The sequence below is a fragment of the Schistocerca gregaria genome, chromosome X (genome assembly GCF_023897955.1).
Source record: "Schistocerca gregaria isolate iqSchGreg1 chromosome X, iqSchGreg1.2, whole genome shotgun sequence".
NCBI classification, from domain to species: Eukaryota; Metazoa; Arthropoda; class Insecta; order Orthoptera; family Acrididae; genus Schistocerca; species Schistocerca gregaria.
In genome coordinates this window covers 679,723,878-679,748,500 of record NC_064931.1, presented here as the reverse complement: position 1 = coordinate 679,748,500, position 24,623 = coordinate 679,723,878, and the positions used below count along the sequence as shown (strand labels likewise).

The window sequence follows — 24,623 nt, the reverse complement described above, 5'->3', positions numbered from 1 at the left end:
ACAGACTGCACACGGCACAGCCAGTGATTTTCATACAGAGTGCTACGTGGCGCGCGGCGTTACCAATAAAAAAACCTAAACAGCCTACTTACAAGCTTTGATGTTATTTGAAACTTCCTGGCAGATTAAAAATGTGTGCCGAACCGAGACTTGAACTCGGGACGTTTGTCTTTCGCAGGCAAGTGCTCTGCCATCTGAGCTACCGAAGCACGACTCACGCCTGATCCCACAGCTTTACTTGTGCCAGTACCTCGTCTCCTACCTTCCAAACTTTACAGAAGCTCTCCTGCCAACCTTGCAGAACTAGCACTCCTGAAAGAAAGGATATTGCGGAGACATGGCTTAGCCACAGCCCCAGATGTTAAGTTCCATAGTGCTTAGAGCCATTTGAACCCATTCTTGAACAAATAAGGGTGGGAAAACTAATTACTGAATTAAATACATAATCACAGTCATGACCTAGGAAATGAAGAAGTACAGGATACCATTCTTTAATGGCACGAATTGTAGCAACTGGAAACTTAGGATTGAAACACTTTGTAAGTTAACTGAAATTAATGAGTTTTGTGGGAAAGCCCTATACAGAAATCGTAGAGTCTACTCAGGATAAACAGCTGAATAACTTTCACAGAAGAAAGCTTTTTTGGGAGCACTTAGCAAAATTCATGAGAAGTGGAATTAACAAATAAATCCAAAGAATTTCAGACAGGTGCTTAGAGTAAGCCAAGAATATAGATGCAGCCTATGATTTGTGGGAATGGCTTACTCAAACGTTTTAGCAGAATGGTATGGCTAATCATTTTTTTAGAAAGGCGTTGTTGACAATGAGATATAATGACGTTACTACTGAAAATCATTTTTATAAAGTTTTGTAAGCTAATACACGATTTGAAAGCATTGGCTGCTAATATCGAAGAAACTGATATAGTCTGCAATTTGTTACTAACAATGTCTCCACAATATGAAGGTCTAGTTACTGCTCAGGAAACCTTGTCAAGTGAGTAATTGAAACTAAGTTTTGTAAAGGGAAGACTATTAGATGAAGAAGCAAAATGTAATAATTCTGAAGGTAACAAAAAGTCATTACATGTATTCTCTTCGTCGACAGCACTTGTCTCAGCAGGATCAAAGGAAGTATCAAGAGACAACCAAGTCTCAAGTTATATATGATTCAACTGAAGCTCGGTCTAATATATTTGTTACAGATGTGGCAAACCAGCCCATATGAAGGCACAATGTACAATTAACCTGTCACAAAACAATCACAGTAACGATTCTGCAAATGTAGCAAAAAATGTGCTAGAAATAGGTGGAAGTGAAAATAATATTTGCTTCTCAGTTGCTACTTGAAGTTTTCCAGATGGAAAAGTAGAGTGGTATCTAGATTCAGGGGCAACAGAAGCTATTCCTTTGATGAACGTAAACGAACTGGGAAATCCAATAGGAGTAAAGGTTGTCAAAACATATACACTTTTGTTTGCCACAAAGGTTGGAGAAGTTGATTTGTAAACATTTTTTATGGAAAGGAATTTGAAATAAAAACAAAGGATGTTCTTGTTATGTCACATTTACTAAACAATGTATTGTCAGTGAGTAAACATGGAATGGCTGGATATTATAATGTTCTTGAAAATTCAGTGTGTTCAGTTTGAGCTTCATAGAGGGTAAACAAATACGATTACCACACATTCAGTCTCTCGTTAGAGTCAAACAACATAGCGATGTGATTGGTCCTAAAACTCCTGTTTCTTTTGATTGCAAGAAATATACAGGGTGAATCACATAAAACTTGAATGAGATTTTCACGCTGCAGCGGAGTGTACGCTGATATGAAACTTCCTGGCAGATTAAAACTGTGTGCCGCACCGAGACTCGAACTAGGGACATTTGCCTTTTATGGGCAAGTGCTCTACCAACTGAGTTACCCAATCACGACTCACGGCCCATCCACACAGCTCTACTTCTGCCAGTACCACAGCAAGACTCAATGTTCACACGGAATTTGCAGTCTCCCCTCCACAACGACCACAGGCCGGTCACGTGATTCCACCTCGATACGGACAGGAGACGGGGTGTGCCTTTCCCACCAGTACCACGACTCCCACCTTCCAACCTTTACAGAAGCTCTCCTGCGAAACTTGCAGAACTAGCACTCCTGAAAGAAAGGATATTGCGGAGACATGGCTTAACCACAGCCTGGGGGATATTTCCAGAATAAGATTTTCACTCTGCAGCGGAGTGTGCGCTGATACGAAACTTCATGACTGATAAAAACTGTGTGTCGGACCGAGACTCAAACTCGCAACCTTTCATGTCTTCGTCGAAGTCTTCAGTCTGAATGTTGCGTACGTAGCTGTCCGTGTCTTGGTAGCACAGCTCAATATTTTCCCCATACTTTGGCTTTATTGTCCTGTAGTGAAAATCATGCATCACTTCTTTAGACAGATTGAGTATGCTCATTCCAACAGAGACAGGCTTATTAAATGTGATTTTTGTCTTATTCATATGGATAGCAGCAAGATTTTAGTTAAAAACAATTCTACCTTTAAAGTTTGGCCTCACTATAAGCTTATCACATTTCTCTCCATCTGAAACCAATTTTATGTCTACTCTCTTTCTTATGTTTTCCATCTTCTTGCGAAAGACTGAGTTGTTCATTAGCTTATAGAAGTCTTTCTCACAGTCATTCGTAGCCTTGGTCTTTATCTGTGTGTTCAAGTCTATACATTTCTTCAGCCAGTCAGATTGCTTAAAATTTAAAACTCTGTGTATTTTTGTAAGCTTCATGCCAAGACAGAGGCACTGTTTGAGATTTCTATAGTGGATCACATATTTATGTTTGTCATTCAGCATAGTCAACAACTTACTCTCATTAGTGCCAGGTACAATCTTATTTTCAGGTGCAATCGGCAAATCTCTATGTAAATCATGCAGTTCCTTCAGATATTCAAGATGTACGTCGAACATGTATCCCTCTTGAGAAGTGTTTGACATTTTGCTATTTTTGCAGAATCCAAATTATTTGGTTCATCCCATTCAAATCCACCATATGGTAAATATTGACTCATAGCATAACCACATAAATTGTTTGAATCTAAATAAGCTATATAATTTGATGTCCTAGTCACATTATAATCACTCAGATATTTATTGTTTGACTTTACACATCTCTTGCAACATTGTGATATTCCTCCTCGTATACCCTTTTCAACCATTAAAATCATATCATAATCATGTAGTAAATCAAGAGGTTGTTTAGTCATTTTCAACATTGGATCCCAAAATAAACCCGTTGCTTTAAAATACCAAGATGGATCCAAATAATCAGCTTTAATACAAGTTTTTCTTAAGTTTTCAAACACATCATCCAATAACAAAACATCAGTTTTCAGATACAGATCATGATATTCATCAAGATTTTTCATATTGAATTTTTCCCAAACTAATTTTGCATATTTGTTAACTTCATAACTTATGTCACAATCATTCAGTTAATTGTAAAATTCTTCTTTTGCTGGTAACTGTCTCTCTTAAAATTTCTTCCAGGAATCTATATAATCATATGGATATACACCTTTTCTGATCACTAGTTTGAACAACTCTGTTGAGAAAAATTTCCTTATGTTTGTCATTTGATTCTTTTTCAAATTTGATGAAAGTTTGTCAAGTGATGAACCCATAAATTTAGATGTGCCAATAAATCTCATTTTCAAACTTTCTGTGCTCTTTCCAAAACCGATGTATCTATCTTCATTGTGTGGGATTAGGTCTATCTTCCTCTCATCATAGCCAAGTTCTTCCAAAAAGAGGTGAGAATCATATCCAGATAAATTATGTAAATAAATATGTACAAAGCTAGGATGCTTTAGCTGCAAATTACAATAATTGCACAATGGGGCAATGTACTTTCCGTTTAGATGATCATGATGACGAACCTTTTTATTTTTCTATTAGTAATGATATCTACACATTGTACAAATTTTTGAACTTGCATGTGTTGATTGTTCTTCAGTAGTCAATGGTTTCATTTCTTCAAATTCAGAATAAATTCTTCCAATCTTTTCAACCTCTTGCTTCATGCATTCTATGAATTTTTATGGCAGTTTGGCCCCTTGTACACGATGGAGTCTTTATAGTGTATATTCACATATTTGATGTAGTAGCAGAATCCACTTGGCTCCTGTTTTTGATACTTCATTATATACGAGCTTTCAGGAGTTGCTTGACAGTTGTCCATCTTTAAAAGTAAACCTTAAAAATCAGAATAAATAACAAATTGAACTTTCTGTGTATGCTGATAATTTTTAAAACGTACATATGATACTTCCTTTGCCATTTCTAGTTTTAATGGCTTCTGAATCAAACAATTTGATGTGTGAAACGTCCTGGCAGATTAAAACTGTGTGCGCGCCGACCGAGACTCGATCTTGGGACCTTTGCCTTTCGCGGGCAGGTGCTCTAACATCTGAGCTACCGTAGCACGACTCACGCCCGGTCCCACAGCTTTACTTCTGCCAGTACCTCATCTCCTACCTTCAAAAGTTTACTGAAGTTCTCCTGCGAACCTTGCAGAACTAGCACTCCCGAAAGAAAGGATACTGCGGAGACATGGCCTAGCCACAGCCTGAGGGATGTTTCCAGAATGAGATTTTCACTCAGCACCGGAGTGTGCGCTGATATGAAACTTCCTGGCAGATTAAAACTGTGTGCGCCGACCGAAACTCGAACTCAAGACCTTTGCTTTTCGTGATCAAGTGCTCTACCATCTGAGCTACCGAAGCACGACTAACGCCCAGTCCCACAGCTTTACTTGTGCCAGTGCCTCGTCTCCTACCTTCCAAACTTTACAGAAGCTCTCCTACCACCCAAGCACGACTCATGTTCCATCGTCTCCTACCTTCATTATGGATCCAGGTAATCTGATAGGAATTTCAAAAATAAATCGAGGATACAAATATTTATCGACTGTTACCGATGTATTTTTAAAATTTGCATGGGCTGTTCCTGTTAAAGATAAAACAGGTAAGAATGTGGATGATGTTCTCAAAAAAATTTTCAGCGTTAGATAGCTAAAAAATTTACAGACAGATAATGGCAGAGAATACTACAACAAAGAATTTCAAGAATTGAGGAAGAAATACAACATCAATCATTATTCAACTTCTTCAGAATTAAAAGCATGTATTGTTGGACGATTTAACAGAACACTTAAAGAGGAAACGTGGAAGAAATTTGACATACAAGGGAATTATTATAAATGGCTTGAACACAGTCTGAAGTCTGCTTCAGCTCACGCTGACTCAGTTTCGAAATTAGTTGATGAATACAACAACATGAAACATTCAACTATAAAAATGATGCCAATAGAAGTTAATGAAAAGAACTATAAAATAGGCAGCATTGTGCTTAATGATAAGGCTAAATTTAAATAAGGAGATAAAGTGAAAATTAGTAAACTTAAAGGTCGTTTCTAAAATGGATATACTGCCAATTTGTCAACTGAAATTTTTGAAATTGAAGATGTTATTTATTCTAATCCACTCACATATAAATCGAGAGATTTAAATGATGAAGAAGTAAAAGGAAATTTTTATGAACAAGGACAAGATGACAAAATATCCAGATGTGTATCTTGTTGAAAAAACTTAAGAGAAAGAAAGGCGATCAAGTTTATATTAAATGATTAGGATTTGATAATTTGCACCATAGTTGGGTAAATATAGTCAATGTCATTTTATAATAGTTCAGTCTGATTAAGCATATTAATATCATTAATCACTTGTTCTTGCGTATTGTTATTCAATATATTGAAATAATTCAAATGACACACAATCCTCAATTTTTCTTTCGTTCTTTGATACAGATTTATTGACTTAAGATTATAATTCAGTCTTACTATTTCTTCACAATTTGGATGCCTATCTTCGATTCTATATAGTTCTTTCCCAAAATTTTTCGTTGTGTTCTTAATGACAGTAAGTATAGTCACATTCATTGTCAAATAACTTCAAAAGAACAAAAGTTGCTCTTAAATTGCCATCAATTGTTTGGGAAACATGGTGAGGTAATAATGTGATTATTTGTTCATTCCTTTATTATATTATTTCTGAAGCAATATTAACTGTTTCTCTTAAATTTTCTATTTTTTCTTCCTCTAATTTGAATATTTCTTCTTCTTTGTAATTATTTTTCTAGTTGTTCTATGCAATAATTTTTATGTGGAATTTGATCTTTATAAAACACTGTCAATTCTTTTCTAATCATATATTCTCTGTGTTTTCTAATTGAAGGTAAAACTTCATGAGTAACCCATCTTCTAAGTTGTTTGGCTTCTTTTTTTTTAGAAAATAAAATTAAAGATGGTAGAGCACTTGCCTGTGAAAGGCAAAGGTTATGAGTTCGAGTCTCGGTCCAGCACACAGCTGTAATCTGTCAGGAAGTTTCATACCTGAATTCGTCTCTACTAGATCGGCTTACCATAAATCGTTTCTAACAAGAGAGACAACCTGTCTTCTTTTAAAATTTTTCTCATCGGTTTATGTAACTCATTAATTATTTCTTCACAAATATTATCCAGACCTTCACCACCTACAAAAAATTTTTAACTGGTTTACTCTTTTTAGTTTTACATATTGTACAAAGACCTTCCATTGTTTCTCTTCCATTTCTTGTTTTTACTCTGTGTGGATTATGTGTCTCAGTAATTTTTTACACTTCAAGCAATAAATGTGATCGTCCTTAAGGACTAAATGCGAAGTGTGATCGTCCATTTACATAGATTAAAAAATATAGTAATATAAATTTAGTTGCCACTGTCACCATCTTAATACTCTAAAGGTAATTCACGAAACATGATTAATTCATCTGAAACAGGAATCAGTCTTAACAGATTCATTTAGAGATATAAGTATTTTATCCTTCTTTTTGATTTCAAGTGATGGATTATTGAACTATGTTGGACATAAAATTTGCAGTTCATCAACGTTGAATCTATTTATCTCTATTTTAAAATCAGTATGTGACAGATCAAGATTTCATTGACTCCAAATAAAATAATTCTCTTGATTTTTACATCATACTCAAATGTGTACTTGAATATTTCTGTGCCAGTATGAAAGTCAAATTTCACTCTATGTTTATCATACATTCTTTTCTGGAGATCACTTATTTCACTTAGATATGGCGTTAAATCTGCCTTCGAAAAGTAATCTTCAACAGCTTTTTCTACTTCCTTCATTGTAAAGCAATGCTTTTAGTGTTGTAGTTATCTTAATCAATCTGATTAATTTTTTCATTATGCTGTGTATCGGTGACATAGTTACTGAACTGCTTTTGAATGCTTGTATATTTGGGTTTTGTAACATATTCTTTCTATAAGTACTGTTTAGTAACAGTATCATAATCATTTACTGGATCTTCTATGTGTACTAATTGTCTGCCTCTAAAATCGATGAAAGTTTTACTTATTTTAAAAATGTCCCATAATTCTTTCTGGAATATATTTGACTAAATTCTCTACTTTTGGCCCTAATTCTCTTTTAATTTTTGATTGCAATGAGCTTAAATCATATGGTGGGTCCTCATGAGTGTTGATTTTATTCCCAAAAATGTCCATTTATTAGATTCAAAATCTCATGAAACTTATAATTCTTGCATAACAATTTTAAAACAAATAGACACAAATGACCACATATTAATTCATCGAAATTTTGTGTTCTCTAAGTGTTTTAGTACAGATCAATTTTTCCTAAATCGTTAACTAGCTGTTTTGTTATACTACCACCAAAACAATGAAAAACAAATTTTTTCTCATTATTTTTATAGTACCCAATCCAGTGATCACATTTATCTAAATTAACTAGTCCACATTCATATTCTCTCAGATGACTCGGTACTTCATCAATCATGTATACACCACAAAAGTGTTTCATTTTCAATTGCTTAGCAAGTTTTTCTATATTGAAATTACTTAATACATTAGGATGTTTATCAATTGCTTTTTGGGTGTCTTTTCTGTTCTTCTAATTATTTGTCAGCTTTCCTATTGTTTATGATTGCATTTGCGATTGCTGCAGATCCTCCATCAAGTGAACCGATACTTGCTAGATATGGTAATGCAGGCAAAAGTAATGGTAGAAATCCACATTTGTCTATTGTTAATCTGGCACCTTCTTTCCTTTTTGTTAGATCTTCAATAATTTTTTTCAGAACAGGAATTGCTAATGTAACAAGTAAATTTCCTCCAGATTTCTCTTTCTTGCGTTTTTGTGGTTCAGTCAAAATTGGTTCAATCGCATTTAATTGTTCATTATTCAGCTTTAATTTAATTGATTTTGGTTTAATATTGCCCCTAGGTAGCAAAGTATAATCGATCGCAAAGTTATTCATTTGTATAGATTAAAAAATTTATAAAGATTTTCATACTCCCCAACCATTTTCATCAAGATATAAGCCAGCACCAGCTGAAGCAAGCTGAGAACTGCATCCTATTCCTAATTTTCGTTTACATGCATTATTCTTCTAACTGCTGTTGCTGCAACTTATTGTCCTAATGAAGCATGACTTGCATACATTATTTCTTTATTATTTCTTTTGTAGCTAACTGAAGTTCTTTACCAGCTTGGTGTCTAGATTCTATATCTTCATGATCTTGATAAGCAATATCATGTTTTTTTTACAAGCTTTGTCTAGTGGATTAATTCCTGGATCCCCACTCGCTAGTTGGTCATCCAAATTAGTTCCTGGACCACAGTACAAGTAGCCTGTAAGATGTATTTCGAATGGTAAATAGGTGATCAGAGTGTTTACTAAGCCCCTCCCATTTTTTTGGTTGTCCAGAACATATGTGGAAGATTGTTCAAGAAGCTGATTAAGTATGGAATTCCCTTAGGATTTTTGATGATGAAGTCGCTAAATTTGTTTATCAGCATTTGTGTTCTGCCAACTTTTTCATTGTGAAAATTTTTATTCCCCGCTAGTTCTTCACCATGAATGACTGCTAAACTATCAATTAATTGATGGACATCATTAATCCAAATGAATTCAACTGGTTTTTCTGTATACTTTTCAATCAAAACATATCCAGTGGCTACGTCTGCTTCATCTGATGAAGAATCTGATAGTTGATATCCTTTTGGAAAATAGACATTAACAATTTCTTTTGTCAGTTTGTTTTATGTTTTGCCTCTACTTGATTTTATTTTATTTCGAGTACTTTCAGAATATAGTGCTCCTGAACAGTACAACATATCTCCATAATGTGGTAAATCAACAAAATCTTATTTTTCTCCATATCATCCATAGTTATTTATCTTTTAGTTAAAAGATTTATTAGCCCATCTGTAACATTATAATCTTTTGCATCAACTTTGAATCTATTGTCTTGAAATATTACAGGTAATTTACCAACAAATTTAAATGCTTCAACAGGTCTTAATCCAAATGTTGGATCTTCACTTTGATTAATATATTTTAACATTCTCCTACTTACATTTATAAACATTTCTCACTAACATTTGTTGTTACATCATTATCAGAGTGCACCTCTTTTATTTTTGTAGCATTATCAGGTTGCATCTCTTCTATTGTTTTTTGTATCCCCCTTAATTTTTTGGATTTCTTTTCCCCTTCTTCATTTTTATTCAGTGCATCTTGAATTTCTGATTCACTTAATATAAAGTCAAATTTACCAGGACTATCATCAGACCAATTATTTAATTGTCTAATTGGTAATAAACTTCCAAAATTTTCATGATGAGGATGTCGATAATATGGAATCATTTGTTTTTCAGTTTCTCTATTTTCTTCAAACACTTTCAGAACGTTACCTCCTAATCTTTCGATTCCTTCTTTTACTTTTTCTATAGCGTCAATAACAGGTTGATCTTCCTTTTTATATTTTTCATGTTATGTTCTTGGTTGCTTTTTCCAAAGCTTGAATTGTTCTTTCAGTTCTTCAGCTTTATGTCTTTTTCGCTTAGCTTTTTTAACATCCTATGGATCGTATTTTGCAAACATTTATTAGGGAAGAAAACATTAATTAAACATTTCTAAGTTTGTGTTGAACATTTATGTTTAATGTTTATGTTGTTATGATGTCTTTTATTTCTGAACTTTCCTTCCTTTGGTTTTCTAGCCATGTCTATCATAAAGAATCCGAACTCATCATTCTAACATTTACTACACATTTCTTTAAAATCATCAAACTTTAAACCTCCTACAATAACTCAGGGAAAATATGATTTAAATTTGTGCCATCTTGACTAAAGATATTTAAAAAATTTAGGTTATCTCTAACTGTTTCGGTACTTTTGAGTACGTTTGAGCTAAATAGAAACAATCTTTTCCTTTGTGTCTACCTCTAGTAAAACAGTCTCTCACGATATCTTGATTTTCGAGTATGAAGTCATAGAAAACAACAACTGAATTGTCTTGCCACTGATCCAATGGAACAATTTCATCGTTATTCTCGACAAAGGTAGCTATTCTTTCATTATGCTTATCTTCAATTTTTTCACATCTTTTTATAAATTCTCGTTATTCTGGCTGATCTAAGCTTTTAAAGTAAACATACAGATGATTAATTTTGTTCCAGCCAGAAGCTAGAATATAATTGTCGATTATTACTGTGGTCTTTCCACATCCACTCAGTCCTATTATTGCACATAGTACAGAATTTGGTAAAAGCTTACCATGTTTATGTTTTGACTTCTTCTGTGGAAGTCTTAGAAATCTTAGTTCTCTCTCCCAATCAGTTTTGTTCATTTATTAATATTTTTCAGTTCTCAAAAAAAGATTAATTGTACCTATACAACCTTTTTAACTCCAGACATTACTTCGAGAAGTAATAAATTATATACTGTTGGAGAAACGATAGAAATTCCTGTAGGACAGTATACTTTGAAATACCTAGAAAAAATTATTCACTAGAAAAAGCCCAATATTCATATTAAAGCAGATGAAATTCTAAACTGAGTTACCATTGAGAGGGATGTAAACCTGCATATGGATATAGCAGATAGCATTGGAAATGTGCTTGGTGTTAGTAACCAAGTTTTTGAATCTTAAGAAAAAGCTGTGGCTAAAGATGTTCCTAAAATTATTCCGTTTGAACTGATAAATATAAATTTCAATGTTGCTGTTGGAATGTTTGCAAAGTATACTGATCATTTTCACAGAAAAACTAATATTATCGCCTCATTCAACCTAATGCCGAATTTGCTGGCTCAATAATTCATGAACCACATTATCCTGTAAATATTCCTATTTTTTATCCAATTCTAGACTTATAAATTAATGTAATTGATGAAAACGATAATTTAATTTACTTTAATGGTGCTACTGTAACAGTTGTTTTAAAAATTTCTTATAAAACTTCTTCCTTAATAAAGCATGAATAAAATCGTGAGTTACCAGTTTTAATTGTTCCCTGTGAATGAGAATTCTAAGAATAATCTGAATGCTTCAGATAAGGATACAGAAATTGAAACAAATATTGGCAGTGTGTGGCTTCATCCGAATCATGCACAACTTTATATGAATTTCAGTATTATTGTAACTGATGGAATGGATTATCTAACGTATGACAGAGAATCAAACAAGAGGTTAATCGATAATTACGTACCAGAACTGTTTGACTTCATAATGATAAGGAAGGGGAATAATATTTTATCTAGAATTGAACATCATTTTATTTCCTCATCAGTTTTACTCTATCTGGCTTCGTCTGTTACTGACAAAATAAGCTTAGAAGGATATATTCTTAACACTATAAAAATGAGAGTAAGAGGAATGAAGTCCTTTATCCACTGTCAAAGCTTGGTGGGTTTTTTAAAGACTACAAAGAAATTATGTGGGAAGGAGATTTGACTGCAATGTTTGTGCAATACTTTAATGGTCTGACTATAATGAGACCGGAATTGAAATAAAAGACACTCTTCCAAAAGAAGGAAAAATCGTCATAGAATCGATGGAAATTCGTGTTCCTATTGTCAAATACGAAACAAATTACGAGCTAGAACAGCGAGAAAACATTCTGAAAAATCTGAAAATTCCTATTTCTTTTTATGAGCTTCAAACTGTTCGCTGGCTTATCTGCCAAAAATAATTCTGAACTCGATATCACAAATTACTACAGCTTGATAGAATTCGACATACCTTACTTCGTTTTTGTCACATTCCAGACAAATCGAAAAAATAATCAATTAGTTGACTCGTCATTATTCGATCACGTTAAACTACAAAATATACATTTGGAAAAGGGTAGAAACGAAATTTTTCAACAAGAAATGTGAAATATTAATCGATCTAATGATTTTCTCTAAGCATACGACGTATTTATCTATTTTAAACGAATTGCTCTACTGAAAACAGACATCCATATTAACCCATTAATTTCATAACAAATCGTCCGATTTATGTAATCAATATGACTGGTAGAAAGAGTAATGTAACGACACAGACAACGACTATGAAACTTTGTGCAACTTTTAACCATAAAGTTTCGAATGATACTCTTGCTTATATAGTTATTTATGGTAAGAAGCATCTTACATACGATGCACAACATAGAATACTTACTGAAAATTTTTAATTATGTAAATGAATAAAAAATAGAAAAAGTTATAGAACTGTTAACTTCGTGTTTCCAATTCATTTTGAAACATTTTCAGAAAAATCGAGAAAATAATGAAATGACTTCAGGATAGCTCTTTTATGTAGATTATGTTAGCATCTTGATTTTTTAAAATCAGTTAACATATCGACCGCTGCTGACCGCTGCATGTGCAAGTAATCACGTAGCTCTTGCCCGTATGAAACCGCTAACTCCAATGGCATCTAGAGGAAACAGCAAGCTCTTATAAAGCAGCTGGTGTGGCCTTCAGAAAACTTGCCACGACTCCTTATCTCTGTGTACCACAGCCTCATCTACACTTCTCTTGCAACAGTTCAGCAAGCCCCCAATAGATGTCTCTGACTGCAGACAATTAATATCAGGACAGTTTTGCTATTTCTGAACCGATTTTGATGATTAAAACTCTGATGTGAAACTAATTAAACAGTTTGCTATAGTTTCTAAGTGATTAAATCGATTTTAATTATCGTAATATATTTCTACCGTTCACCTACTGAAACGAGTCATTTACTCTCGTTCACCATTTATTTTCTTACATTCATCAAGATGAGAAAGTGAGTGAGTCAGACCTGAATAGAGGGAGAAAGTATAATGATTCTGTAGGCGAGCGAACGGATCGAGTGAGCTAGTGAGCCAAAGTTGAGCCAGAACCTACAAAATCATTCTACTAATCACTTTACAGGTCCTTACGTAAACAATTTACAGGCAAGAATTTTGGGAAAGGAAGGAGATGGTCAAATCAGCAACATGGAAACATCAGTTTGAATTTTAATTTATTGTTTTGGATCATTCACTATACAGGGTGAGTTTCGAGGTTTTCCTCCCAGTTTCTGGAGGGTATTCCTTAGGTTATTTGGAACAAAAAATGTAAATATAGTAATGGAGTCATATCCATAATTAAGGAGCTATGGTAACTGAAAAACTCAGGAAATGGCAGAAAAAACCTTTATTTCAGTATCAAAAATGCACATAATAATTAATTTAAACAATTTTGTAGCAGCCTTTTGCATTCAGAGTGTGATTTAAAGCAGTGTTCAAAGTTTCCTCCCTGCATTTGAAGGCAAAGATTCGCAAGGGAGTGAACCACTTGAGTAGCATTTCGTAATTTCACATGATCATTCCTTATTGACGTGGCGGCTTCGAAAGAGCGTTGTATCAGTCCTTCTCGTGTTTCCACCTTAACTTCATACACGATGTCTTTTATCTGCTCCCAGATGTAGTAGTCTAAGTATATTAAACCTGGAGATATGGCAGGCTTGTTGATAGAGCTCCCGATATCTATCCATCAATGTGGGAATTGCTGATTAAGATAAGCTGTTACGCCATAGTGGAAGTGTGCAGGTGCCCCATAATGTTAGACGTACATGTGGCGTCTTGTTTCCAGAGGAACATCTTTAAAAGCAGCAGTAAGTCTTTTCGTAAAAAGTTACCGTACATCTGACCATTTAAATTTCCTGTGAAAGTAAACGGCCCCAGTAACTAGTCACACACAACACCATACCAGACACTGACACTGAATCTGTGTTGAAATTGAGATACTACCGTAGCATGGGGATTTTCGTCTGCCCAGACATGCATGTTGTTGATGCCATCTCTTGTAAAGTTTGCCACATCACTGAACATTATGAAGCGATAGTGCTGCCGATTGCCATTTAACCAGCTACAAAAGTGCACACTGTTGGTACAATCCTGTGGCTCTAAATGGTGAACTTAATGCACATGAAAAGGATACAGTCCATTCTTATGAAGAATCCTGCATTGTGAAACATTCAATCAGGTAGCCAGGCGTTTTGCACCTGAACGAGGTTTGCACTCTACTGTATTAAAAATGTTTTCCTCTTCTTGAACTTCACAATGTCTTTCGGAGTGAATGTGAATACTGGGAAGAGAACCAGTTTCAAGCAGTGTTCGATATGTTCCACCAAATGTTTTGGAACTTGGAATCTTACGATTAAGAGACCGGCGGTGATATTCGGCAACAGCAGCTTCTGCATTATCATCACAGAAGCCCAAAATTTATACCATCTCTGCATACTTCTGCAATGAAACACACAGGACAACAACAGTAAACCATGACTGTAGTATCAACAACATGGTTGTTATGCAAACGTACCACTCGCTGCACTTGTGTACTTAAGACTGATCGAGTGTACTGTGAACACAAGTGTAGCGCTCCATACACCGTGGCTCGTTTCGGAACTCTGTAGAACTTGGCTATCTAAAAGAGATTTTCACCTATGTAAAACATAATACCAGTGACAAACAATATCTTAAAGAGAGTGCAGAATTTTTTTGTAATATGTCAATTAGGAAGCAGCATGTATGGAACAACAACAAAAAAGTGACATGCTTATTAATTCTTTTTATTCTTTCTTTTGTAAACAAGCCAATGTATTGGGCAAAGTGCGTATGCGAGTCTCTGCCATTGACTGTGAAGACCTGCATGAGTCAAGTTAATATGATGGATTGCGACTGTGTACCTTCAGATTAGATTAAAGGGACACACAAAAAAGCAACAGCTGCTGCACAGGGTAACTTGTTGCATGAGGCAGACGTTGGTGAAGCTAATTACATTTGCCAATGTCTGACGTGTATATACAGGGTGCTTCACCAGGTTTTCCCCCAGTTGCTGGAGGTTATTCCATAGGTTATTTGGCACAAAAACTGTAATTACAGTAATGTGATCAGATCCATAATTAAGGAGCTACAGTAACTGAAAAACGTAGAAAAATGGCAGAAAAAGCTTTTAATGTAGGATTTCAATATCAAAAATGCTCATAATGATTAGTTGAAACAATTATGTAGCATTCAGAGTGGATTAGCAAGTGTTCAAAATTTCTTCTGTGCATTTGAAGGCAAAGATTCGCACGGGTTTCTTTTTTTCAGTACTTCTAGTGAATACTGCTGTTGTTTCCACGTTTTTTCCACGCCACTTCAATTTCATCTGTCATCGTCTCACTTTTTTCCTAAGGACCACAATTCTGTGAGAGACATCAGTCTGAACACTTGCATCATACTTCTCATGATCGACATTGGATTCACATAACACATTTATCATTTGGATCTCATTCATTTCCTGAAACAAAATTAAAAGAATCTATCAGCAACTATTAGAAATTCAGAAAGATACATTAACAGCAATCTGTATCCTTGTTGTAAATGTAGTACATGGTTTTACCTCAGAAACTAATAATTTGTTCCGAATGAACTGCCTCCTTCAATGGATTTCCACTTGCAAATGGCCTGGAAAACTGAATAAACGTGGTATAGCGTCATACTTCAGTAGCTGTCTATCAGCTCCTGGACGAAACATGTAGCTTCTTTTTATAAAATGAGATCTACAAATGACACTGTGTTTCAATGATATCCAGTATTCCCTTTGTACTGCATGCATCCATTTTTTTAAAAGTTCTGGACGTGAGTGGGGAAAACTGAAAAGATTTTAGATATCTTTTTACAGTATTTGAATTTATCGAACATTTTTTCCTTAAGCATATAGAAGCACATGTAACTTACAGATGGAGTTGAATACCATGTCCTGGTGTCCCTCGATTACTGTATTACTATACAATATAACTCTTGACCATGTTTGTCAAAAAAGAAACAGAACCAATGTAAAATCATAAGTAGGAAGAACGATAAGAACTACTACTGCCCCATTACAATGTGGTGACCCCACGAAGTCATGAGTTTCTAGGCAGAGACGCCTCGAGTAGTCTCTCCAGTTTATTATCGAGCTCACTGGTTTTTTTCTCAAGGTGATTCCTGCTTAGTTTTTCGCTTACGTCAGGAAATGCCGTGTGCTAACACAACTTTGGTGTTTTTCTTTATTAGACACTGATACTTGTAACCAATTTTTCATTGCTCTGCATAATTATGCATGTCTTGCGTTTTACACAGTAAACTTTTTCGTAGACCACTGATTACTGTTTCTTTTTATACTTCTAAGTGTGCACTGTTTTGTAGTGTAGCCAACATAGCATTGCCACTAGTTTGTCTTTGACCTATAATTTTTTTGTTAATTGTATGTGTGTTACTTTATTTACTTATGGTGATATGTATTTATATACTGTGTAAGAGTAGTGAAGAAATGGTGATGGAATGCTTTTTCTCTAGGTGGTGGAGAGAGAAGTAATGATGAATGGACATGTGTATAGTAGCATGGTGGAGTATGGGTTGGAAGAAAAGGTGAGGAGCAAGAACTGAAGTGAAACTCGGAGGGGGGAGGGTTTTGGGTGGGAGGTGATGGAGAATGGAAGGCTCTTTTCTTTTCCGTGTTATTTTTTCGGTTAGTTTGTATAGTGTCTGGTTTCCAATATTTATTTGGCCATTGAGCAACTGTTTATTTTGTGTTAATGCTTTGTGACTGTGGAAATTTTCTTGGAAAGGTAGGAGGTGTCTGTCTTTACTGATTCTTATGTGTTCATATCTTTTTCAATATAGCTTGCTCTGTGGTGTTATTGTTTTAGATTATCTGCAAATGATGAATGGTTTGTACCACATTTAAATGCTCTGACGTGTTGTTTCTAGCTTGTGTAGAATGTCCTGCCAGTCATTTCAGTGCACATTTTCTCACAATCTCTGCAACTGAGCTGATAGATACAAGATCGTTGGTATCTGTTTGCTTTTGATTTCAGTTTTGGGATGTGCTTCTTTACTGAGGTGTTTGTTTGGTAAGCAATGTTTATATCTTGTTTTTTGTATATGCTACCTATTTTATGTGTGAATCTGTTGTGATAGGTCATTGTATGCCTTTTTTGTGATAGTGCAGGTTGTGTATGTTGGTGTGGTTCAGTTAGTTTTTTCTAAAAATTATTTGTGTCTTTAATTTTCTGTTTAGTTTGTCTACCATTATTTGTTTGTGTCCATTTTAAATGACGTTTGTTTTATAATGGCCAGCTCTTTCCAGTAATCATATTTGTTTAGAGGGATCCTGTTCAACTTATTTAACATGTATCTGATTGCAGCCTGTTTCTGATTCTGCATGTGGATTGAGGTTGCATTTAAAATAATGTCACTTGTTGTGGTTTTTCTGTATATGTCAAATATGTGGTTGTTATTGCCTTTTGTTATGTTTAGAAAGTTGAGTGAGTTTTCGTGTTCATCTTCTATTGTGAGCTTTATGTTTTTGTGTAGAGTAATTCTGGCTTTGTGCTGTTACTGTAACATATTTTTAGGTTCATCTGCCATGCATATTATGTCATGTAATGTACAAACACACTCTGAAAGCAGCAAAAGTTACGACAAGCAGTAAAAATGACTGGCTGAAAGAAGAAATTAAGTCACTATATACGAGAACACAGACACCAAACCAAGAATTATATGAAATTCACCTTCAGATAGCAAAAAGTTAAAAATTTTCCTACTTTCATGAACATACAAATGAAACAATAAAATTGGTACAGTTAATAACACAATGAAATTATTTTTAATTCAATCAAGAATACACGAAGAAGGTTTACTCATGGCTTTACCTAGTTCACGAATATTAGCTAACACTTTCATGAATCATGTAGAAAAATTAATATTTGAAGACATAATAGCAAAGAAAAGTTACATCATCATCGACTGGTACAGGTACATGGATGACATAATATACATGGTACAAGCTTTACGTCAATAAAGCAAAACGAGTCTAGTGAAAAAACACACATTTTCTTGTCGTCGTAACAGCGGAACGGAAATACCTTTGGAAAATAAACGCACTTTACGGAAGCACCCCTCACCGAACGCTAATAAAAGTCGATAGTAGTTTCTACTATATTCGATAACGGCGTATGACGCCATGTTTGCACGATGTACTGTGAACGTAGGCTATCCTCACAAAAGTCAATACACGGCCTCTGTTGCGTTCGATACAGCGTGTACACGTCATAATGACGTCACACATGGTCTTGACTGAGTGAACTTCTATTGGAGGGTTGACAACTAGCGCCACAGGTGACCAAGCAACGAAATTCCAAACAGAAGCACCTGCGCAGCAGAGGGAAGAGCGTCTGGATGAAGGTAAGAGCACAAACGGCCCTTTGTTAAGTTTTACCGCTTAATCAATTTTCATGCAATATTGTCGTATACCTGTGCCTAAAAGCATCATCTCAGTGGTTAAATTATAATAGTAGCGCATTTTGGTTGTGCAATGGTCGGAAGGATCTTGGGCCCTTTGTACTGATAATTATTACAGCTAATAGTTTGACTAATATTAAAACTATTGGCTGCTTTGCCACGATGTAGTCGATGCTTAACAAATTAAATTTAGGATCAATACATTATATTCTCAACTGCCTGCTTATAAGTATGCCTCATCGAAAGTATGTCGTCTCTAGTAACAGTATAGAGAAGAGTGTTCGGTACGAGCGTCGGGTGTGACCAGTGACGCAGGTAACATGCGGCAAACGCCGTAAACAATATGACGATTATATCGTGAAGTTATCGTAGAGTTTTTTCAAAGAGGCTAAGGTACAGATCAGTCTTCCAACCACAACCAATTTTTTATGCTTTCTTGTTCGGGCCTTCGACAGCTTTTTTTTTTTTTTTTTTTTTTTTAAAAAAAAGCAGCAATTAACTTTACGTCACTGGCCAAAGCCGACGAATCCTATCGAACTTTCCCCTTGCTCCGTAAGTACACACTAATATGTGCCTGTCAAATCAGTGGCCTTGAGAAGAAAAGGTAAGTTTCCCCACAGTGTTTTAAGGGAGAAACCTTTGTTTTGGTCATAATAAAACAGCGAATTGCACCCCCGCCCCTCCCCCCTCCTCGTGCATCCACCCCGACTTCATCCAGTGCCTGCTCCTTCCATTTTCAGCGTCATGCGCTATACGCCCGGCCACTTACAGTAAATTACGCATGCACAAAGGCGCATGCGTAGTTGCGCTCTGTTGGAAGTACACCAGAGAAAAACCAGTGCATCTGAACATTCGTGACAACCTAGCTTATCAATATGATTGCTGCTCATTTCATTCCCAGCTAACCACTCCCTCAAAAATCGCGACATATTCGGAAAAAGGGTCAAATATTTGTGACAAGAACAAAAATGACATTGCTGGTTTTCTCATTCTCAGCAATTTCGTCTTTGCTTTTTTGATCAGACTGATGTCACAAAATGGAACTCATTAATAATAGAGCACGTATATCCTACTTTCGAACGTGCTTTTTTCGACTCTACGACGACACGCCCTAACCGCAGGACCACAGCTAACGCGTGCATAGTACTGCTTTAAATTTTCTTACGATTTCTACAGATGTCGTTAGCTGAAATTTAATAACAAGTTGCACCCAGAGCGCTAAATCTTCATTGCTTCTTTGCATTATAACGGCGTACTGCCGTAACGCTTAAGTTATAATACAGAAACCATCGAAATATGATGGAGCCAACATGGAGTCCCAAGGGTAGCGAGCGAGTGACGTCACGTGAGCGCTTTCCGATTTCAGCCGAAAGCCAGAAGCATATTGATTTTTCTACACCCATCCAAGGCCCTCGCGCAACCATAAAAATCAAAAGTTTCGATTTTTGAAAATTTATGATAAAAGTTTCGATGACAAATGACTTTTAACAAAATACTGTTTTGAAATGAACGCTTTTAAAATTTAATTTCTTATAATTAAAAAAAAATCTTGGAAAATGCCGAACGACATTCCAGCACGTTCCGGCCGAAATGAAACTCTGGTTAGAATAGTGGGTTTTCAGGTTAATTTATTGGCTCTGAAGGTAATCCGATAAAAAGAGCTGTGGGAAACATGCTTTGGTATAGCATAGGAAATGGGGGAAAGTAGGGTAGAGACATACAACTGGAACTGCGTTATGTTGGTAGCAGTTACACCGTCTGGCAGCACTGTCAAGTCCTGTCAAACAGGCGGTAGGGCATTGAGAGTAGTAGATTGAAATTCGAAATTAGGTAAGGTTCTGGGGTAGTTTTCGATATTTACACGTGCTCGTGAGACTAATGACAAACAATTCTTGTGTTATTTAATGTTGGTTGTGTTTTTGTAACGCCGCCGAACGTGTGTAAGTGTAAACATAATGCGATCAACCCTCTCAAAATCGATATTCCGGGTGGGGGGGAAGCGGGCCGGACGTTATGTATGTTCCCCTTTTGAGAATATTGTGCTTTTAGTCACATAATTTATTTTTAAAGAAGTCGTGTACCAGATTCCCAAAATGTTTTAATTGTTCAATAAAACTGAACCCATAATTTTAAGTCTCAGTTAGCAATAACTTTCCAGTGAACGTCATATTAAGTATTTTCATTTTCAAGGCCCTTCTAGCACTCCAGTGTCTCATCAAAAAGTATGCTGTGAGAAGTCAACAAGAAGTAATTAACGAAATTTTTATTTAAAAAAAAATGTGGTGATGACAAGAAAGTACCCCACCCCCTTCCTCTTTTTTTGTGGTACTGGTTACTGAAAGGGTTTACATATTTCGAAGGTAGAATATGCTAAAAGGTATTTTCATAGCCTAGAACCAGTTTATGCATCAGTAACTCTTCAAAAAGTCTGTTGTTAATGAGGGAACAACAATTAACAAATTTTGGTTTTATTTATTTAGGGTGATATATGCAATGCAGATTTTCCAGACGTTAAAATATACAGTTACTACAGGACTTCAGAAGAAAGTTCACAATGAAGATTTAGGAAATTATCGCCCAGTTTCCTTGCTGACATAATTTCCAAAATATTAAAAAAAAGTAATAATAATAATAATGCCAGTTGGAATTTTTGTGATCTCTCCAAGGCCTTAGATTGTGTAAATCATTATACTCTCTTATAAAAGCTCATTTTGGCTAAGATCAAAATGTATCTGTTTTTATCAGCTTAATATCTGATACACCCTGCATCGCAGGACCAGTATATTAAACTCATTTTTGGCTCATGACTGAGTGTTTCAAGTTTTCTGGAACTGCTGACTTTTTACGAAGCTGGTTTGAGTCATACTTGACAAACAAAATACAAAAGCTTGTGCTGAATAAATCATAATTCAATGTCAGAATTGCGTGAGCAGGAATAAAATGATGGTGTTCATTAATGTTAAAAGTTTCCTTGTGTAAATCCTGTAAACTGATTCGTTCCACATCGTTTCAATAAAAGTCATTAAAATGATCTGTACAACATGTAACGTACCTACCTCTACCTATCTTCCCCCCCCCCCCTCCCTCTCCCTCTCCCCAGTAATACGTGTTACTAAAAACATGTTGGTGTTATGAGGGTTAAGTGTTACAAATAGGCATTCTTCCCTCAAATGCCTTAAAAAATAAATTGATTTCAGAAAGGAAAGTCATTGTGTATATTGTTTATTGTGCCCACAAATGTTGCTTATGCAAATGAACAATGTTCACTTTAGGAAGATGTATCTGACCATCATAAACAATAAATAACAACTTAATATATTAGGGGTGTTACTGTCTTATGTTAAGACACCATTTAATGAGAGGCTTATTGCAGAACAGTGATATTTCTTCCCCAAGAAATGATGAAAACAAACTTTATGAATTTTTTTTAACATGGTGTTATGTTTTGTGCCAACTTTCAAGAAGCAGTTAATAAAATTAATACTAAGACAAATCAACATCCTGTGTTTGTTAATTAACTTATTGTGAAAATATCATTTGATTTTCTTCAAGCATACTTCCACAAATTTTCCTTGTTTCTAACATTCCTGTCATCTTTGTTATTGCATCTGCATTTGAAATTTATCATATTACTTTTTATTGCCCTCCTGCTGATAAACAGATATGTATGAGCTTCCAGCATTCTGAAATAATTGCAGGTCTGCAACATCTGGTAAACAGTACAATGAAAAACCAGCCAAAGTTACAAATTCCATTTTCTTTTATTTACCTGATAACTAGTTTGTGCCAGAGACCCGTTTTAAAATCGTCCTACAGGACAGAAAACCAAATTTACACATGTACAATACAGATATTACCTTATTTTGGAGCACATGCCAGGTAAAAACATATTGTTTCAAGACTTACGTAACATAGTCAAAATGGTATTTAGGAAAAGACAAATACAATATCAAAAATATATACTTATTATGAAGTGAAAAGGAACAGTTACAGTGCATACAGATTATCGGCAGTCTACTACTGTTGCTTTAAGGAAACCTTGGGGAGGGGGTGCTCTATCAGGATATAGGAAACATTTCGTATGTATTACAATGTTTCAAACACTCAAAAATACAGGAGTTAATACCATAACAGTGCAAGTCAACAATAATACTAATACTTTTGAAATCTGCACCAAAAGCAGTCACATACTTAAAAATCATTGAACAGTAAAACACAGCAGTGCCACATATTGTGTATATGACACAGTTGTATGCCATGTTGGCATGTAAAAATCATTACATGTGAACCACAGTATTAGTATTAAGGAAAAAAGAAATAATAGGACATTGAAAAAAAAATCTGAATTTGCAACCCTTTATAAGAATAAAAACCTTACCAATAACAATCTTTAAAAACAATTTTTTCCTGATATGTCCCAGGTAAAAACATACATTAAACCATAAAGTTGTCTTTCATGAAGCACTAAAAATGTACTTGCCATCCTGGTATAAACACATTCATGGACAGATACGGTGGGAATGGGGTTGAAGAGATAGAGGGGTCGGCGGTGGGGTGGAGAGCTGGAGAAATGTGTAGGGGAGAATGAAAATGGAGCAAAAAAGAGGGGGCCCAGCGGGCAACCTAGCAAGAATGTAAATATGTTATCAGTTGTAGTAAAACAAACTTACAGAAATTGGACCAGAAACAACTATTTGCCGTTTTTTAATCAAATAAATAAGAACTACCATAGAATAATAGATTCAACAGAGAAACCATATGCATGTTACTCGGGAGTAATTGGACAAATAATATATAGCAACAAAAAGGAACATAAACAGCAAAAAAAAAAGTGATGAGGACCACATAATCAACCAGTAAAGCGAGCTCCATAATCTGTTATCCAGTCATACCACATATGCGGCATAAAGGCACAACAAATGCAGAAATCTTGTTATCTAACCAACAACAGCCTATATGTGCCACAAATAATAGGGCATACTGTAATCAAAAGTTGTACTACTCATATATTGGCAATGGAACAGAGTAATGATGGAAGTGCATGATAGACCAATAACATTTGGAAAGGGGGGGGGGGGAGAGGAGTGGAGGGGAAGCACCAATTGCAGGTGGTAGTCAGAGGGGTGAAATAGCTGGAAACTGAACTCAGTACATGACAATCAACTTGGGGAACAAAATGTCACTGTCAGAATATTAGAAAAGGTGAGACTTGGAGAAGGGAGGGGAGGGTGGCAAACGAGAGGGAGGGAGGCAGGTAGGTATGCAGGCACTTGTCAGGAGGTTGGTGGAAATGATACATCATTTTGGAATAGAGCAAAGAACTGACTAAACCAAATATCGACTTGTTTGTTCAGAACTTTATCTGACTCCTGTATTTTGCGCATAAAAAAGTCTCAAATTCCTCCAAAGTATGTGAGTGTGTATTTCTTGATGCATGATTCCAAACCATTAGTGTGTTATCTATACTACCAACCCTCCTCATTTATAAATGCTGTCCAAATGTGGTCCTGTTAGAAGGATCCACATGTAGCACTTGAGATTTTTAAGAGCAAAATAAAGCAGCCAGATAAAGTTTTGGACGAACCAATCAATTTGCAGTTTAATTTTTCTTTTCTGTGTTCCAAAATGATGTAGAGTTCATACTCTCTTCGCCTACGACTAATCCCTTTGTCATTTCTGCCAACCCCCTGTTCACAAACTCTTGTATACCCAGTTCCCCCTCCCTCCTCCACCACTCCGTTTCTAATATTCTCATCATGATATTTTGTTTACTGGGTTGACTGTCATGTATTGACTTCAGCGTCGAGCATTTTCATCCGTCTGACTACTGCCTGCAACTTGTGCTCCCCTTCCACCTTCCCTTAACTAGTTTATAAAAATAAATTACATATATTACCATCTGTAGTTCGGTTCTTGCAATTACCGG

General features: G+C 35.4%; 1 protein-coding gene and 1 pseudogene across 3 annotated transcripts in view; both read left to right on the top strand.

Moving 5' to 3' along the window:
• Positions 1-18,488: 18,488 nt before the first annotated feature.
• The window catches only part of LOC126297745 (cullin-1-like), a 217,096-nt gene continuing 210,961 nt past the window's right edge, over positions 18,489-24,623 (top strand). Inside the window, exon 1 of one of the 3 annotated variants that reach the window (XM_049988905.1) lies at positions 18,489-18,640. The gene's annotated coding sequence lies outside the window, so the exon portion shown is untranslated. Of the gene's footprint in view, positions 18,641-20,457; positions 20,528-24,623 lie in introns of those variants that run through there. The other 2 variants (XR_007552574.1, XM_049988906.1) reach the window with 2 other exon arrangements.
• On the top strand, positions 21,386-21,567 carry LOC126300014 (U2 spliceosomal RNA; annotated as a pseudogene).